The 14,933-nt window shown below is 41.9% G+C and overlaps 1 pseudogene; it reads left to right on the top strand.

The window, feature by feature from the left end:
- Nucleotides 1–9,803: 9,803 nt before the first annotated feature.
- On the top strand, nt 9,804–12,689 carry LOC136125351 (HAUS augmin-like complex subunit 6; annotated as a pseudogene).
- Nucleotides 12,690–14,933: the final 2,244 nt, after the last annotated feature.

Raw genomic sequence — 14,933 nt, 5'->3', positions numbered from 1 at the left:
AAAAAAGAACTCCCTCTAATTTCTCTCTGTCCCCACTGCCCTTCCCCAGTCCATGCCACTGCCAGCTCTCGTCTGACCATTGCAGAAACCTCCTAACTATTCTTTTTGCTTCCACTCTCAACCTGCTCCAATTTAGGAAGCCAAGGTGTTTCTTAAACAAAAGCCAACCTAAACAATTTACTCCCCTGGTTGAAACCTTTCGTTGGTTTTCAATTCCATTTAACATAATTCCAAAATCCTACCCCAGCCAACATGTCCAGCAGGTCCCTGGTCTCATGTTCATTGCTCTCCCCTCCTTACTGTGCCCTGGCTGTGCTGGACCTCCATCAAGCCCCTTACCCCTTCACAGCCCTGCCCACGCCTTCTTACCGCCGCCCTCTCTTCCTCCCTCTCTTTGTCTCGCCTCTACTAATCCATCAAGTCTCATGTTAAAGTTGGTTCCTCAGAAGGTCTTCCCTGATTCTAAAATAGAACTAGACACTCATAGGGAAGGTGCCAAGGTGGCTGAGTAGGAAGGCCCCAAACCCTTCCCCTCCCATAGGCATGTCAACATTACAACTACTTACAGAGCAACTACCTATGAGAATAAGCTGAAGACTAGTAAAAAATAATTTGCACAACTAAGGATATGAGAAGGAAGCACAAGAAGATAAGTCGGAGGGCAAAGACGCAGTACAGTCAGGACCCACACACCTGGGGGAGGTGACCCACAAATGGGACGCTAGTCACAGCCACAAAGGCCCTCCCCAAGAAGCGAGGGGTCCAAGCCCCACATCAGGCTCCCCAGCCCCCGGGTCCTGACAAGGAAGACGAGGCCCCAGGACGTCTAGCTTCGAAAACCAGCAGGGTTGAGGGAACAGACACTCTGCTCTTAAAGGGTGTGTGAAAATCTCATGTGCTCCAAATCCCAGCAAAGAGGCAGTAGTGTCAAAGGAGCCTAGATCAGGGCTTCCCTGGTGGCGCAGTGGTTGAGAGTCCGCCTGCCGATGCAGGGGACGCGTTCGTGCCCCGGTCTGGGAAGATCCCACATGCCGCGGAGCGGCTGGGCCCATGAGCCATGGCCGCTGGGGCTGTGCGTCCGGAGCTTGTGCTGCGCAACATGAGAGGCCACAGCAGTGAGAGGCCCGCGTACCGCAAAAAAACAACAACAACAACAACAATAAAAAAAAAGCCTAGATCAGACCCACTTTTTCAACTTAGCGAGCCTCCTGTAGAGGCAGGTGGCAGCTGGGGATGGAGATATTAGCAGCAGCCATTTTTGGAAGCTCGTTCTACCACGATGGCAAGCCCCATTTTGGAATCCACCCTCTAGCCTGTTAGTGCCAGGAGCTTACCTTCTCACCAGTGGGTCAGCGCCAGCGATGTGCCCCCGGCGCCATGCACCCAGCTGTGGGGGGATCTGGGCCTATCTGCCAGTAGACAGGTGGCAGCCACCAAACCTCCCCAGGCCATACAGACAACCATGTGGGAAGCCTAACCCCTAACCCTGCCTTACAACAGGCCTGCAGCCATCACATGAGGCAGGGCCAGGCAGCCAACCAGGCCAGGGACCAGTGGTGCCTACCAGCATACCCATAGTATGAAGGTTTCTCGGAAAATTAAGAAAAGAATTACCACGTGGTCCAGCAATTTCACTTATATTTGCCTGAAAAAAAACAAAAGCACTAATTCCAAAAGATATATGAACCTCAATATTCATTGCAGCATTAGTTACAGTAGCCAAGATACGGAAGCAGCCTAAGTGTCCATTGATAGAGTAATTGATTAAGTAGATGTGGTGTATATATACAATGGAATATTATTCAGCCACAAACAATGAAATCTTGCCATTTGCAACAACATGGGTGGATCAGGAGGGTATTAGCTAAATGAAATAAGTCAGAGAGAGAAAGACAAATGCTATAGATCCCACATATATGTGGAATCTAAGAAAAAACCAAAAACCAAGAAAACAGACTCATAGATAGAACAAACAGGTGGTTGCCAGAAGGGCAGGGGATGGGGGTGGGTGAACTAGGTGGAAGGGATCAAAAGATACAAACCTTCAGTAATAGAATAAATAAGTCATGGGGATGTAATATACAGCAGAAGGCATATGGTCAATAATGCAGTAATAACTTTGGAGACATGTTTACTAGGCTTATCGTGGTGGTCATTTCATAATGTATGTAAATGTCAAATCACTATTTAGTACACCTGAAACTCACATAATATTGTGTGTCAACTATATATCAATGAAAAAAAAATGTTTTTCTTGTATTTTCCTTTCATAGCACTTAAGACTAAGGCTGTTTGTTAGTGTGTATTTTATATATGTCATAATTTAAAAAATATATGTCTTCCTTCCCACTGATTTATAAACTCAGTTAAGTAGGGACCAAGTCTGTTTTGTCCACCAGTATATCCTTAGCACCTAACAGAGTACCTGACACATAAGAGGTACTCTAAATATTTAGAGAATGAATAAAAAGCTGGCTTCTTGTGCCGTCTGTCCAAGTTGACTTACTCTCATTTCTAAACCACTGTATAGGATGCCTGGTTTCAGGCCTCACATCAGTGGGCACAGCCTTGCCTGGTCCTTGTAATTGACTGGCTTCACCATGTTGGCCTTGATAGGCACGCTGCCTGTACCAGCCCTGGTTTTTCTAATGCAAAACAGATTTATTTGTGAGGTGAAAAGGAAAGCACACTTCTGTCAAATGGAGAAGATCAAGATTCTTAAGTAGCTGACTTTGGGACCTGCGGGGTGGGAAGACTTGCTGTGTTGCCTTCAGATGTTCTCTCTTTACCTGATATGTCAGATGCTTCAGCAGCCTTTTCAGGCCGTCCTTCACTCTTGGCCGCCTTTTCTAAGTCCTTCTGATAGTTAAGCTGGTATTCCAGATAGCTTATGTTCCTGGTCTGTTCATCCAGGAACTTCTTCATGAAGCGTGAGAGATTGGTTTCTTTATTCGTAGAAGCCGAGGTCTTCAGTTCTTTCAGCAGCGTGTTTAACACTTTCTCCAACTGCAGATCCAAGCCAAATCCTTGGAACGTGACCTCATGCCCCTTGCTCAGAATCTGATTCCTGGTTGTTCCCATGCTTCTGGCAGTGTTTTGAGCCCTTGCTCAAAGCCTGTTTAAATGGAACCCTTCAAAATCCTTATGTATTTTAAAGCTGTAGCATCTTTTTGTCTTTTAAAAAATTTATTTATTTATTTATTTTTGGCTGCGTTTGGTCTTCGCTGCTGCACGTGGGCTTTAGTTGCGGCGAGCGGGAGGTACTCTTCTTTGTGGTGCTGGGGCTTCTCTCATTGCGGTGGCCTCTCGTGGTGGTGCACGGGTTCTAGGGCATGTGGGCTCAGTAGTTGTGGCTCGTGGGCTCTAGAGTGCAGGCTCAGCAGTTGTGGCACACGGGCTTAGTTGCTCCACGGCATGTGAGATCTTCCCAGACCAGGGCTCTAACCCGTGTCCCCTGCATTGACAGGTGGATTCTCAACCACTGTGTCACCAGGGAAGCCCAAGCTGTAGCATCTTGATAGACCCCTCTAAGGAAGACTAGTACCTGTATAGCACCATGAAAGTCAGCCCAGGCCTCACTGAACTTCTTGTCTGGGCTTATATGAAGAGGAAGTCCAAGTAGAAATATTTATAAATTAATCTGCATTGAAAATATAATGGTTGGTGCAATTTATAGGGAATCAGGCTTTTGGGATTCCCTAGTCATAAAACTTAAGAATGTAACTGATACACTTTGGGAATAAAAGTATAGATAGTAGTGTGATGTGTGTGCCAATTATGCGTGCATCTAACATCCCTCTTACACCTGCTCCTGCGAGGAGTCAAAGAAATCCTTTTTTCATAGAGTTCTCATTCCAAATTTTGTGAAAATTTAAATTGTCTTACCCTTGACTCTCCACACTTCTCACTTGATTCTGACCCTCTACAAGAGCTTAACTCCATTTATTCCTGAAGTATCTTGCAAATACCACAGTATGTTTAATACCGACAACACCAAGTGTACCGGTTTTGTTGCAAAGATTCATCATTATCTTAACTCATCATGAGGTAAAGGGCAATGATACAGAACATTCAAGTATGCTACTTCAATACCCTTTTCATTTTTTTAAACAAAACGATCCTCAGCCTCTCATTAATAAATGTTATGTGCCTGTTAGAAGAAAGCTTCCTGGCTCTAATTTATCTGATGGCATTTTCTGTCACAATAAACAAAATACTAGTGAAAGGTTGAGGCTGCTTCTGTCTTTCTCTTTGCCAGTTTACAAAATAAACATTTACTGATTTGGTCATTAGAGTTTAAACTAATGAACTGAAGACAGATGTTCCTTGAACAAAGATTGAAAAGAGGAGACAGATCAGAAATTCTCACAAGGCCAGAACTTAAAACATTGATGATTACAGCTTCTCTTATCTGTCACCAGAGCCTTTAGGGTGAAAATATGGCTCTAGATTTTCTGGAGATGAGTATAGTGTACACCAGCCTATGGACTTTAGAAAACCTTTTTCCTATGTGTTCTTCCAGTGAATTAAAAAGAAAATAATTTCTGAATTTAGCCTTGTAAACTGAACTTTGCCCAGCAAGTGTATTGAACTGATGCATAACTGAATGCCCAAGTCCCTGTTCATTTTGGGGATTTAGCAAGCATTCCTTTGAAAACAAACCAACTCAGTCAATGTCAGCACCACCCCCAAAAATATTACAATGAAACTAAATTCTTCTTTTTTAAAAAATTTGTGTGGAGGGACTTCCCTGGTGGTGCAGTGGTTAGGAATCCACCTGCCAATGCAAGGGACTGAGAATCCCTGGCCTGAGAAGATCCCACATGCCGTGGAGCAACTAAGCCCACGTGCTGCAACTACTGAGCCTGAACTCTAGGGCCCGCCTGCTGCAGCTACTGAGCTCGTGTGCTGCAACTACTGAAGCCTGCATGCCCAGAGCCTGTGCTCTGCAACAAGAGAAGCCACTGCAACGAGAAGCCCGTGCACTGCAACGAAGAGTAGCCCCGGCTCGCCACAGCTAGAGGAAGCCCTCGTGCAGCAACGAAGACCCAAGGCAGCCAAAAAAAAAAAAAAGAAAAAATATTTCCATGGAAAAAGGAAATGTGATTATTCGGAGGAAGAAATCAGTGCAGGGAATGGGAATTTTTAAAATGTAATCAGTCTCGGAAAGTATTGAGAATCTAAGTGAAAGTATAGGATGAATGGTTGGCAGGTTTCTTCAGGTCTGAGAGTCCTCCTAAGAACCGGGTTTGATTGGAAAGGTTGACTGCACACAGTGTGACTGAAGGCTTTGTGCCTTACCCTCACTGGCTACAAAAAGAAACAAAGAAATTTTAAAAATCCAATATCAGTGCAACATAAAAATTCCCTTGGTGCCTAAAATTCCACCATGAAGATTCATTGCTTTGGGAAAGCCAAGTTTCTTGGTAGTCATCTTGGTTTAAACTGTCTTCCCTAAAAAAGCCACAAACAGAATATGTAGAGGTTGGTGAGAATAGGGGAAATGAGAAAGGGAGGTAAATGTAGAGCTGTATCAGCCCTGTTTAGGATAGGAAGGGTGGGAAGGAGCAAAGAAGGACCATATTAGTGAGTAACACACTCCTGAGGGCTGAGTTGGAGGGTGAGAATGCACTCATCACAAGGCAACCTCCTCCCTGGTTTAATCAAAACCAAGGACAGCTATCTGGGTGGGAAATTTCCTTTGTGAAACAGCACTTTGCCTTGAAGCCAAGGAGTTCTTAGGGACATTTTCTGGCCATATATCTAACACCTCCAAAGCACTGTAAGAGGCACAGTGGGAAGAGGGCGGGCCAGTTGGATAATAGACCGCAAAAGCGTCTATGCCTACATGTAGCATTGTCTGAACTAGACACACACACAGAGAAAGGGCAATTTGGAAAGAAAAGGTACATCCCAGGAGCCAAGACAAAAGGGGAAGTTATAATGAGTTCTTCCCTTCTTCCTGCTCTTCCTCCTTTTACTTCTGTGAATGTTTACAGAAAATTACAATCCTGCTCTGTATTTTCAGAAAGAATATAAATCTACCGCCTCCCAACATGTCACAGCCGCCATTTGCCACTGCCAACCACCTATGGATTTCCTATAAGCAGGGTTCATTCACTGTGCAAATTAGATAATTGAAACAATCTATCTGCTTCAGGCAGCTGGCTTCAGGGATGACGCTTGCCTGTTGCCATGACAAGTAATTTTCAGAGGGAAATTTTAGGTACAATAACTCACTGAACAATAAGCTGTTGCCCTGTTCTATCAGGAAGACAAGACCTTAAGGATAAAATTCTTTCTTTATTTATATTTATTGGCTACTGGAGATGATAAAGCAATCTCTTGACAATTAGTATTCTAGCCAGCCCCTTTTCTTCTGCTTTATGATCATCTCCCTTGCTGCAAAGGAAGATAGGATGAAAGAGTACAATTCTGTCGATGGTGGTTCTCTGGGATTCCTCAGTCATACCTTCTAGATGGTGGGCTATTGATTATGGTGCAGACCCTGAAGGGATGAAATCAGAGGAGCTAGGAAATCCATAGCTTGTGTTGCTTCACAAATATGCGTGTGGCATCTTCACCCAGGGATTAATTATACTTCTATATATTCTAATCAGAAAGAAAAGTCTTTTTAAACTTTTTTTATTGAGCATAGTTGATCTACAATGTTAGTATCTGCTGTACAGCAAAGTGATTCTGTTATACATATATATACATTCTTTTTTAATATTCTTTTGCATTGTGGTTTATCACAGGATACTGAATATGTTCTCTGTGCTATACAGTAGGACCTTGTTGTCTTTGCATTCTGTATATAAAAGCTTATATCTGCTAACCCCAACCTCCCAGTCCATGCCTCCCCCCAACCCCCTCCCCCTTGGCAAGCACAAGTCTGTTCTCTGTCCGTGATTCTGTTTCTGTTTCGCAGATAGGTTCATTTGTGTCATATTTTAGATTCCATGTTTAAGTGATATCATATGGCATTTGTATTTGTTTCAGAAAGAAAAGTCTTAGAAGGAGAGTAACGTAGGCTTGGAACATTTTTCCCTGTGTTTTATAGGATTAAAAGCAGTCAGCAAAGTCAGAGAGGTCAGAAGAGGACATGAGCTCTGTGAAAGCTGGGACCCCAGCGGCTTTTGATCTCTGCCTTGTCCCCTTAGCCTGGAAGGGCTCAAGCCCCATCAGGTGCACTTGATAGATATTTTCTGAACAAACAAGTGAATGAATGAATTGCTTTCTCCCACTTCACTTCAGACACATTGCATTCTAGTGTCCTCCCCCTTCCCCTTCTCATCAAAACCTGCTCTTACAAACCTATCTCCATTTAAGCACAAGTCCCTACAAGCTGCTCCATGAAAAGAGATCTATATGTCCACATAAGTTTGGGAAATTATGCATGCATTCTATTCTTGGTGATTGAAAATGCTCATGAGAATACTAGAGGCACTTTCTCCTGCAGCTAAGAAATCGGAATAACTTTGCCTAACTCAAAATTTCCTAAACTTTATTCATTTATTTCACTTCATTTGGTAGATGTTAATTGAACATTTGCTATGTGCCAGGAAATGGTCTAGACATAGGAAGTGACCAATCAGATAAAAGTCCCTGCCTGTCCTATGGAATTTACGTTCTGGTGGGGAAGACAGAGAGTGCACAAATAAATAAAATATTTAGCTGATCAGATGTTGGTAAGTGAAGTGCAGTGAAGAAAAACAAAAAGGCAAGAGCGGTAGGGAGGACTGTGACAGGGAGTTACAGTTTTAAGTTCAGTAGTTATTATTGAGGAGAGGTTTGAGCAAAGACCTGCAAGAGGTGAGGGAGTGAGTCACTGGGGGGAAAGGTATTCCAAGCAGAGGAAGCAGCAAGTGCAAAGGTCCTGAGAATGTCTGCATGTCTGGAGTGTGTGAGGAAACCAAGATGGCCAGGGCTGCTGGATGACTCTAGGATGGGAAGGGCAGTAAGAGGAAAGGTCATGGAGGTGAGAGGGGTAGGGATGGGGGTCAGGTTACGGAGATCATATCTAACCGCAAAAGTGCTTCACTTTTAGAGAAGTGTTGTCTTTGCTCAGAACCCTCCTTGGTCTCCACACACACAAGTAAAAAACAAACACACACACACAATTTTAAGAAAAAGCAAAAACGAGACCGGCTTCCTCATGAGTAAAATGGGGAAAATAATATTGCCTTCCTTTCAAAGATTTTTTTTAATAATAAAAAATAAATTTTATAGAGTTGTGGGCATTTAGTTAATGCTCAATAAATGTTAGCTCTTTGCTTTTTTTCTCTTTCTCACTCCATCTCCCAAAAAAACATGTTGTCTGCCCACTCTACTATCATGCTGCTATAGCAATGATAACAGTAAGCAATAAGCATGAAGTGCAGAATCAAAGGCATAGGACAACAAGCGTTTGAAGGTGGACAGATAAAAACTTTGGTGGATATAATGCTGTAGATTCCACTAATGAAAAAGATGAGAGAAACTAAAAGATCCCACACCAGAGGATCAAGAAAGCAGACAGGGCAACAGGGATCAGGATTCTGGGCTGTAAATGTGGACGTCGGCTGCAAACAGTGAGGAAGGCACCTTGTACCCACCAGGGAGGTTTCTTTTTTTTTGTTTTTTTTTTTTGCGGTACGCGGGCCTCTCCCTGCCGTGGCCTCTCCCGTTGCGGAGCGCAGGCTCAGTGGCCATGGCTCACGGGACTAGCCGCTCCGCAGCATGTGGGATCTTCCCGGACCGGGGCACGAACCCGTGTCCCCTGCATCGGCAGGTGGACTCTCAACCACTGTACCACCAGGGAAGCACAGGGAGGTTTCTTGAAAGAGTGAACGTTAGATGTTTTTGGGGGGGGTATATGGGAGGATGACTGGGCCTTTTGGACAGCCCATGTTGAAGACTAGTAGACCCCATGGGTTGAAAACTTGGGGATATTTAGGTTCTGACAAAAGACTGGCAAATCACTGCTTGAGAGTTTCGGTTTCCCTACATCATAACCAACACATGATATTGTCATACTTTGTTAATCTAATGGATATGGAAGTCTCTTTCATTGATATTTTACTTTATATTTCCCCAATTATACTGTCATTGAGCTTCTGGTCATATGTTTGTTAGAAATTAGGGTTAAATTCATTTAATTCATTGATATTTATCAAGATTACTTACATTCATATAATATTTTCATTTATTTCACTGTTGCCCTATTAATGGTTATGGGTATTGTTGCCAGGTTTTGGTATTACAAGCAATGTTTTAATGAACAATCACCTACCTACCCATGTCATCTTGTACATATTTAGGTTTCTTTGTTGGGTAAATTCCCACAAATAAAATCACTGAATCAAAAGTGTATGTATTTATAATAATTAGTAGGAAATATACTTTATTTTAATCATTTAGTCATTGTATAATACAGGAACATATTATAATCTTTAAAAAGATCAAAAGGGTAAATTGTAAAAAGTAAGCCTTTAATCAGCTTTTCTCCTCTAGCCCTTCCAGTTCCTTTTCCTGGGGGCTAGTACTGCTACCAGCTTATAAAGAATCCTTCAGGACTTCCCTTTGGCTGCTGTTCCGTACTACCCTTAGAGGCTCTATTTCCCTGAGACTTTAGAGTCTCAGGCCACTTGAGGCATTTGAGACCATTTGAGGCGAAATGGTTCCAGACGAGAGAGGATCAGGCAGTGGCAATGGAGGGGTCGCAGTCACGTCAGGCTGCCCGTAGGGAAAAAGCCTGAGGGGCCCTTTTGGTCGCTGGACCCTGCGCTTTCTTCCTTTGCCGGGCCCTGCCTACCACGAAGATGAGTTCGGCCTGGGTCACCACTTTGGAGAAGGAGCATCTCTGGATGTATCTGCAGGCACTCGGCTTCGAGCTGGGCTCGGCGACCGTAGCCTGTGGAAAGATGGTGTCACACACGCACCTCGGAGTGAACATGTTTGACAAGTTGAACCGTGAGGCCTTTCAAATAGTTTCTTATTTTTTGTTTCAAACGCTTGACCAGTCTCTCAGTAAAGAAGTGTTCAAACTTTGTTGGCCTCCATTTGACCAAAAAAGTGATACTGAATTCCGAAAACATTGCTGGGAATGGTTAAAAAAGATTTCTGCTGAATGTGGAAGTAGCTTTTCTCCAGTTGTGGGTTCACTATTTCTCTCCTGGTGGTCCTAAGTTTATTCATTTGATGTATCACTTTGCAAGATTTGTTGCAATAAAAAATATAAAAACCCATTCTAAAAATTCTGTACATTTTACAGAGACATTTAATGTAAAGCCACAAGATTTGCACAAGTGCATTGCCAGATGCCATGTAGCACGTAACAGATTTTTACAAATTTTGCAGAGAGAAGATTGTGTTACCTCAAAATGCCAGGAAAATGCACAATTGTCAGTTAAACAAGCATGAAATTTGAGATCAGAATGTATAGGACAGCAAAACCAAATTAAAAAAATGGAACCCTATGATGACCAAAGTAATATACAAGAGAAAATTCAAAAGGTTCGGTCTTTGTGGGCTTCAGTGAATGAAACATTCATGTTTTTGGAAAAAGAGAAGTTGTTAGTTCAGTCCTTAGTCTTGTTAACCAATATACTTTAGGTGGAACTAATGTTGCTATCAATATTCCAAGGCTCTTACCTGACAAAATTGAGAAACAAATGTGTCAGTTGCACATAGGAAATGTTTATGAGGCTGGAAAATTGAATCTCTTAACAGTTATTCAGTTATTAAATGAAGTCTTGAAAGTAATGAAATGTGAACATTGTCAGGCTGACCAAGCAAGACTGACAATAGACCTTCACTTCCTTGAAAAAGAGACCAAATTTCAGAGAGAAAGACTGTCAGATCTGAAACATATGAGGTATGAAATAAAAGAAGATCTCACAACTATAAGACATTCTATTGTTGAAAAACAAGAAGAATGGCATAAAATTTGGAAAGAATTTCTCGGCCTGTCTCCTTTCAGTCTAATTAAAGGTTGGACTCCAGCTGTGGATCTTTTACCACCTATGTCTCCCCTTTCATTTGATCCTGCCTCAGAAGAAGCATACACAAAGAGTATTCTTTTGCAGTACCCTGCTTCACTTCCAGATACACCTAAGGAACATATCCAGGAAAATGATTGCAAGAAGGGCAAATGACATACTGGAAACTAAATGTGATCTAGCCAAGAGCCCTGCTTCTTTCCTGTTACAGCTCATTTCACCATCAGATAGAAACAGTGTTACGCTACTTGAAAAGGACAGGAAGCTGACATCTTCTAGAGAGAAAAATGAAACAGTTTCTAAGAAAACACCAGAATTTGAAGTGGAAGACTCTTCATCATCAAATATTGCAAAGAGTAGTGCATTTGGAGGGTCTCTGCCAGCTAAAAAAGTGATCCATTCCAAAAATAGCAAGATCATCTGGTAGAAGAGGTTGCAAGGGCAGTTTTAGCTGATTCACCACAACCTTCTAAAGGAAAAGAAGTAATGTTAGAGGAACTAATTGACTCTCTAGTTTCTAACCTGTTCTTAACAAGGAATCAAGTTCCCTGAACTCCAGAAAACTTGATAAGTGATATTAGGAGCTCATGGAGAAAAGCTGTTAAAATAGAAGAAAACAGAAGTACAGAACCAATCAGATGGATACTGAACACAGAGAAGTGTTGCCAGAATCCTTACCTGTGGTGCATGATCAAAAAGAGTTTAACAGGGCCAGTTTTTTCTCAGCAACCACTGTGTCCGATTCTAGCCATTCTCATCTGCCTGAAGAGAAAGTTGTTTCAGATTGCCTTAAGTGTGTGCTTCAGAAACCTGTGGTGACCAGTTACATAGGTGAACCAACAACACAAAATCTGTCAGATTTGTTAAATAAGGACATAATTTGTAAGCAAGATTTGGAACGTACAGCTTTACAGAACAAGCTTTTAGAAACTAGCCAAATAGAGACATTCTCCCCTGCTGTAGGCAGTAGGAGAGATGTGATAGGTAGCAGTGAAGAATAGTATATTAAAATCTCAAACCACTCGAAAGCTTTTTACAGAGATCTTTCCACGCATAAAAGTATGTTATGGAACTCTTTTCAGGTATCAAGTGGAATTAGTTCCAATTTTAAAGATAGTGATTTTGGCATATTACATGAAACTCTTCCAGAAGAAGTTGGTCACTTAAGTCTTAATAGCTCCAGTAGTACAGAGGCCAATTTTAAACTGGAAGCAAATAGTCCTCTGCACAGTGGCATTTTCCCAGAAGGTGTTGTGGAAGGAAGACAAACTACTCCAGAATCAGACTTTAATTCACAGGCTACTTGCAGTGGATATGAAGCTCTGAAGAAATCTCTGTCCAAGCAAAGGGAAGAAATTTGCCTCTCTAATCCTGAAACACTTGAAAGACAAACCTGAACTGAGCCTTACTTCCCAATACATGCAAACTGATGATATGCTTAACTGTTTGGGCACTCATGATTTGCACGCTGACTATACAAAACCATCTTCACGCATGTCCCTTGGTGAAAGAAAACGGTCTCTTTCACCACTAATTAGGTTTTCTTCAGTGGAACAAAGATTGAGAACCACAATACCATGTAGTCTTGGAGAACTTCTGCCTAATTTAACAGTCAATTTTGCTGAAGAAGAAATCTTGAATAAGAGCCTTGATGCAAAAGAATCTCCATCTGACTTGAAAGATGAAGCAGTAGCCCAGTCAATTTAACTATGATGAACTTAAGTTGAAGCAGTGTCACAGGATAAAAACTGATTTGTAATTTAGATACACATTGGGAGTGTAACTGTTTTTCAAGGTCTAAAAAAGTCCTAAATAATGCTTTTTAGCCTTCTCTGCTGATTTTAGGTAGGGAGAGTATGTTTGGATTTTCTCTCTTTGTATGGATATGGGGTTGAAATGTGAAGTATTTCGAAAGCAAACAAGTTACGAGAAGCCATTTTGATTTCTTTTTTGTTGTTGTTGTTAGTTTCTGCTTTATAACAAAGTGAATCAGTTATACACATACACATGTTCCCATATCTCTTCCCTCTTGCGTCTCCCTCCCTCCCACCCTCCCTATCCCTCCCTTCTAGGTGGTCACAAAGCACCGAGCTGATCTCCCTGTGCTATGTGGCTGCTTCCCACTAGCTAGCTACCTTACGTTTGGTAGTGTGTATATATGTCCATGCCACTCTCTCGCTTTGTCACAGCTTACCCTTCCCCCTCCCCATATCCTCAAGTCCATTCTCTAGTAGATCTGTGTCTTTATTCCTGTCTTACCCCTAGGTTCTTCATGACATTTTTTTTTCTTAAATTCCATATATATGTGTTAGCATACGGTATTTGTCTTTCTCTTTCTGACTTACTTCACTCTGTATGACAGACTCTAGGTCTACCCACCTCATTACAAATAGCTCAATTTCGTTTCTTTTTCTGGCTGAGTAATATTCCATTGTATATATGTGCCGCATCTTCTTTATCCATTCATCCGATGATGGACACTTAGGTTGTGCGTAATCTTGTAAGCATGAAATAAATGGCAAAGTATTAGGTTAACTAATTCATTATGTTCTAGTTTCAGTTAATTAACATAAGGATGAGTAGTTTTTGATGTGTTTTATTAAGTGGTTAACTTAATAGCCATTGGATATACTGATCTTTCTTTTTAGGGAAATAAACAACTTTTATTGTTTCTTTTTAGAACATTCTGGTACTAAGCAAAAAAAGTGAGGAAAGTAATGCTTTGGGGTGTAAAATCAAAACGACAAAGTTTAAGTTTGGGAAAGCTCTAAAGAGGCTTAATGATTATTCAGGTAGGTTGTTCCTGAAAAATGATGTTTGATGGAATAAAGTGCATGTGATGATAGTGAAGACTAGAGCAGAATGAATTTAGGAAAAAGGAAAAAGGTGGAAGATGACCAGATACTTTTGAGGGATGCTAACTATAAATCCTTTCAGTGCGTTGTATAGCAGTTTTATATTTAGTCTAATTTAGACTTTGAGAATTTAACTCTAGTTTTTTATTTTAACAGAAAAATTGTAAATTAAAAAATTAGTCTGTGTTTGGTTTTTTTTGGAGGGGCACTGTTTTGGGAGAAGAGAGCTATTTTTTTTGGTTAAATTTTTTATTGGAGTATAGTTGCTTTGCAATGTTGTGTTGGTTTCTGCTGCATGGTGAAGTGAATCAGCCATGCGCATACACACATCCCCTCCCTCTTGGACCTCCCTCCCTCGCCCCCGCCCCCCCCCCCCCATCCCACCCAACTGGGCCATCACGGAGCTCTGAGCTGAGCTCCCTGTGCTATACAGCAGGTTAAGGGAGCTAATTTTGTTTGTTACTTTCCTCCTCAAAAACCATCAGTTCCCCACTGCCTACAGAACAGCTTCAAATTAACTTGAGAAAATTGAATTTGGGCTTAAATAACTTGTTCAGTGTTACACAGCTAAGTCAGTGGTGAAGCTAGGATTTGACCCTATTTTCCTTTCTTAATATACCAACAAGACCTCCTAGAAGTAACTAAAAGGCCAGGATGTAGGATATGGCTGAAGGAGTGGGCCTTCTGGACTCTAAATGAGAGTCAGATGTGAGGCCTCTTGTACAGTGTCCTGCCTCATGTAGTCAGACCCCCTGGCCAAGAAAAGGGCTTGTCTTTAGCATCCAAGTGAATACATGCCATTGCCCTCTGCAAACCAGGAGGTTAAGCACATGCTGGAAGGGTGATAGCACCTACAGCACCCCTGTGTCTAGCCCCAACTCTTAACCATCACAACCTTGTTCAATTTGCCAGGAAACTGGCAAGAAGAGGAGAAAAGTTGAAGGGAGGAGTTGTGGAAGTGGATGGGCCTAACAGTTCTTTCTTCACTCATTTTGGCTTACTTTCTCTGTGTTGCTTGTTTGATCCAAGTTTGAAGGCCAGTCTTTTTTTGTAAGAAAAGACAGAAGAAAAGCACATATAACTACCTTATTTGCAG

The sequence above is a fragment of the Phocoena phocoena genome, chromosome 7, assembly GCF_963924675.1.
Source record: "Phocoena phocoena chromosome 7, mPhoPho1.1, whole genome shotgun sequence".
In the NCBI taxonomy this organism is placed as follows: Eukaryota; Metazoa; Chordata; class Mammalia; order Artiodactyla; family Phocoenidae; genus Phocoena; species Phocoena phocoena.
Note: the sequence above shows the minus strand (reverse complement) of the source record. Positions and strands in the feature narration are given on the sequence as shown.